The 5,270-nt window shown below is 41.1% G+C and overlaps 1 non-coding gene across 1 annotated transcript; it reads right to left on the minus strand.

Moving 5' to 3' along the window:
* Positions 1–490: 490 nt before the first annotated feature.
* Positions 491–597, minus strand: LOC141624461 (small nucleolar RNA R71). Its single transcript, XR_012534267.1, has one exon. It is a non-coding gene; the product is annotated as a small nucleolar RNA R71 (small nucleolar RNA).
* Between the last annotated feature and the right edge of the window lie 4,673 nt (positions 598–5,270).

The raw sequence follows: 5,270 nt of genomic DNA on the forward strand, positions 1-5,270 counted from the left end.
TTTGAGAGGTATTGGTGAGGTTGTAGATATTCAACCAAACACTATTGAGTTCATCAACCCTTTTGCAAGAGAAGGTGAGGAGAACCCAACACAAAATCAATCACACAAACAACCCACAATGCCTAAGTTTTCATCACATTCCGTACCAACCGAGGAGAACCTACCCAATGGAACTCCCACACCACAACACTTAACCGGAAATTTTATTGCAAAATCCGCATTTATCCAATTAGTCGAAAGAAGAAAATTTGGGGGGATGCCTAGTGAAGACCCTCATTCCCACATGGAAACTTTTTGTGACTATTGTGATGCGATTTCACAAACCGGAGTGACTCAAGACCAAATTCGATGGGTCTTATTTCCTTTTTCTCTAATTGGCACCGCGAAATAATGGTTGAAAAGCCTTGATAAGGCTACTCTTGGAATTGACTCTTGGAAGAAGTTGGCTCTAGCTTTCTACAAAAAATTCTACCCTCCGGAAAAGACTAACATGCTAAGATCTCAAATTACGGGTTTTAAGCAAAGGGATGAAGAATCTTTGTATGACGCTTAGGAGCGATTCAAAGGAATTTGTCGCTCATGTCCTCATCATGGACTTAGCGAGTGGTTCTTGGTACAACAATTTTGGAATGGTCTTTATGAAGACTCAAGAAACATTCTCAACATGGGATCAAATGGTATGTTCACCGAAGTTGACGATAATCAAACTTGGAACAAGATTGAGGAAATGGCGGTCCATAATTCACAATATAGTAGACCTAGCAAGGCTACTAGAGGAGGAAAGCATGAAGTGGACTCTATTACTCAATTGGGTGCTCAACTTAGTGCTCATATTGATACCATCAACTTGAAGTTTGAGAAGGTCATGGCTAATCTTGAAGAAGCCTCAAAATCACCAAAGCATCACGTTAATGCCATGGTGGCATCTTCATCAATCCCAAGTGGGATATGTGAGAATTGTGGAACTTTGGGACATGACCAAAGTGAATGTAGGGGAACAAATGAGCAAGTGAATGCTTTTCAAGCATACAAAAGTGGTACCCCTTATTCCAACTATTACAATGAAAACACCAAATTCCACCCAAATCGCTCATACAAAAGCCAAAATGTTCAAAACCCTCAACCAACATACACCCCACCTCCCATGAGAAACCAAAATCAAAGACCCTTTTACAACCAAAACAAAGGTTATCAAAATCAAACTCCATACAATCAAGAAAATGACCAAGGTTTTGATGTTCAAAAAGTGGTCCTCCAAATGCAAAAGAATCAACAAGAATTTTTCACTCAAATGCAAAAAGATAGCCAAGCAAAAGACATCACCATCAACAACATCCTAGCCCACACAAAAATGTTCGAAAATCAAATGACCCAACTAGCAACTTCAAACTCTCAAAGACAAAAGGGGCAATTACCACCTCAAAGTAATCCCCCAAGACATGAAACGGTTAGTGCCATTCACTTGAGGAGTGGTATGAGATATGAAGGACCAAAGAAGCAAGTTGAGGATGAAGTTGTGGAAGCTAGTGACAAGGAAAGAGTTGTGCAAAACTCTAGGAAAGAAGAACCCACCAATCAAGAAGTTTCAAAGAAAAGTGAAGAAAAGGCCAAAGAGAAGGAGCCCATTGTGATTAGACTTCCATTCCCGAGTTTTCAAGCTAAGCCTAAGTTTGATGACCAACTTGGAAAATTCATGGAAATTGTGAAGAATTTAGAAGTCTCGATTCCTTTCACGGAATTGATCAATCACGTTCCGGCCTATGCAAAGTACATGAAGGACATCCTTATGAAGAAGAAATCAATCCGGAAACTTGAGACTATTGCCTTCACTAAGGTGTGTAGTGCCATCCTTCAAGGGAGTTCACCTCCAAAACTGAAAGATCCGGGAAGTTTCTCCATTCCATGCACTATTGGTGACACTACAATCAACAAAACTTTATGTGACCTTGGGGCAAGTGTTAGTGTCATGCCATATTCAGTTAGCAAGAGGCTAGGAATGGGAGAACTCAAATGTACCAACATCACGCTTCAAATGGCGGATAGATCAACAGAGACACCTTTAGGGGTATGGGAAGACGTTCCCGTGAGAATTTGAAAATTCTTCATCCCGGTGGATTTCGTTATTGTTGACATTGAAGAAGACTCCAACATTCCTATTATCTTAGGAAGACCTTTCTTGCACACCGCGGGAGTGGTGATCGATGTGGAGCATGGAGAGCTCACCCTTGAAGTGGGAGATAAAACCATCACTTTCAATCTTCACAAGACCATGAGAGCTCCTCGATTGCATGAGCCATGTTTTATGGCTGATCACTATAGCCGGAAGGATGATAGGAAGAAGTTGGAATTTCAATGGAAAAAGAAAGTGGATGATGCTCCATCAAAAGAGCAAGAAAATAGCAACAATGAGAGCTTGAAAAGCTCACCAATGACAATGAAGAAGATGGCCTCATTGGCCAAGACAAGAAAGAAAGAGAGTTGTCTCTATCAACTCAAGAAATTTTTAATGATCAAGTAGACGAAGTTTGCGGTCTTTGTGATGATGAGTTCGAAGGGATATTCAATCCCTATATTGGTAATGCTATGAACCAAGACCATCATGGAGAACAACAAGTGCAAAAATCTATTGAGGACCTTTATCATAATAATGAGCAAGCTTTCGACTACTTCTTCAAGGTGTTGAGTAACATCAACAACACCTTGAACATGCCCCCTTGACATCTCACATTGGATGAGAGTTTGGTGGAGTCCTACCTAAACCACAATTTGTAAATATTCTAACTCTCTAACTTGTATTTCAATTATTACATTGCATTTTTGTCATTTTTGGATTTATATTTTTGTGCCTTGATCAAGAAATTCATCATTTTGAGAGAAGTGAGGAAGGGACTTATGATTTTATTGATGTGTAGTGCTTTACCTTAGTATGGGGATAGCAATTGCCTAGGCTATTCATGCCTTTGTAGTGCCCCTACAATGAATAACACGAGAATTGAAGAATGAAAATGACACGGGTTACGATGTACCCACGGATGGACCTGAATCCGTATGGTCAAGGAGGAATCCGAGCGGCCAAATGGACAATCCGCTCGTCCTGAAGAACCCGAGCGTCCAAAGTCACCAGACGCTCGTCTGGTAGAGCTACAAAATACAAAAAACTGGTCTGTAAAAGAATCCGAGCGTCTCAGCTGAGAATCCGCTCGTCTCATTCTGGACGGTCGTCCTTCATAAAAGACGCTCGTCTTTTCAATAGCAAAAATCTGGGATTTTCTCTGTAAAGGAATCCGAGCATCCACCCACAAAGACGCTCGTCCCTCCACAAAGAATCCGCTCGTGTTAGAAGCAAGACGCTCGTCCTGTGGCGTCTTTTCCTGAGCCAAACATTGAGGAATCCGAGCGTCCCGACACCTAGTCCGCTCGTCCTCCGCTGCACTTTCAAATATAACGGTTGATTTAACCCTTTTTCTCCCATTCATTCTCATTTATTCAACATACAAACACTACCCACTACCCAAAAACCCTCATCCTCTCCATCAACAAAATCAAATTTCCTCAACCAAATTCAACCAAATCAAATCCAAACTTCCTCACAACAAAAATTAATCACTCCTTTTGCAACAACAAGTGATTCAAACACCAAAATATCCAACCTTTGAGTCGATTTTTAGGATACAAAGCAACATTCATTCATCCTAAATCGATTTGGGTATAACTAAAAAATGAAGATTTTAATCTCTCATTGGTGTAATCAAGCAAGGGAGAATGGCAAGAACTAAAGGAGGCAACAAGGCACCCCCAAAGAAGACACTTTCCAAAAGGCAACTAGCTCTTCAAGCAAAACAATTGTCAAAGGCATTGGTAGTCCATGAGGCAAGGTTGGAGGTTCAACAACAAGATCCCCCTATGGAAGCTACAACATCAACAACTCCAGTCATTGAACAATTATCCAATTATCCGGAGGTAACTTTCACTTCCGACTCTCATAGGGAGAAATTCATTCTCTTTGCTAAGAAAACCATCATGCCTACTAAGTTTATTTATGAATATGCATTGTCAAAATTGGGTGTTCTTGAACAAACCAAAACCTTCTTTGAGTCTATGGGATTGGGTAAATTGTTTACAATGAAAGAATTGACATACCCCTCCCTCACCTTGGAATTTTTAAGTTCTTTGAAAGTCACAAGGGTGGAGACTCGAACCAACATCGAGTTTCGTCTTGAAAATGTTGATAGACGCATAACTTATGGCGAATTGGGTAAGATATTAGGCTTTAGTGATAACCCGAAATATACAAAGACTCCTATCAAGTATGACCCCGCTCCTCTTTGGATGGCAATTTCCGGAAAGAAGTTCATACGCTTTCATGATTGTCGTGCTATCTTAGTCCACCATCCGGGCATTAGCGTATGGAATAAGGTCATTGGGAATACTTTGATAACTATAAATGGCATAAAACATCTTACCAAACTCGATTGTATTCTTCTTGAGTCGGCCTTGAACATTGAGAGGGAATTTACCAAGCCATACAATGCTCTAAGACTTTTTGTTGAACGATGGCTTAATGTCGATTGTGGCAAAGAAGGCACCGCCTTTATTGTCAATGGAGGACTAGTTACCCATTTGGCTAGGCATTTTAACGGGGATTTCAACAAAAACAACACTTATGTGCCGGTTAAAGGAGGCCATCTTGTTGATATGGACACCATGATTCACAAGTTCAAGTGGGTCAAGCACAACACTCTTGACGACAAATATGGGTGGTTAACAAATGAAGCTAGATCCTTCACCTTGCCTTCCAAAATTTTTCGATTGAATATTCACCGACCGAACTACCTTTTCCCACTCTCCGAAGAGACCGAGTATATCATTCAACAACAAAGGGGCGAAATTGCCAAGCCCTCCTCCTCCATTATCACCCCACCTTACCCATTTGAATACCACGAGTTCACACCCAAGGATGTCGAAGTGGGAAATTATTACTTGACACTACTCATGAGGGAAATGCACAAGCAAGCTTACAATGATAGAATGGATGCTTACAAAGCCCAATATCCGGCCCTCCTACATCTAGCTAGGCAAGGACTTCTTGATCCGTCTTATCCTTTGCCTACTTGGGCAGATAGAGAAGTATTCTTTCCTAGCATTCCTAGTGGTGGTAGACCGGGTGGAGAGGAGATGGTTGTTGAAGAGGGTGGTGACCAAGAAGGAGGAGAAGAAGAAGAGGTTCAAGAAGAAGAAGTTCAAGAAGAGGAAGAGGAAAGTGAGGAAGA

The sequence above is a fragment of the Silene latifolia genome, chromosome X, assembly GCF_048544455.1.
Source record: "Silene latifolia isolate original U9 population chromosome X, ASM4854445v1, whole genome shotgun sequence".
NCBI lineage: Eukaryota > Viridiplantae > Streptophyta > Magnoliopsida > Caryophyllales > Caryophyllaceae > Silene > Silene latifolia.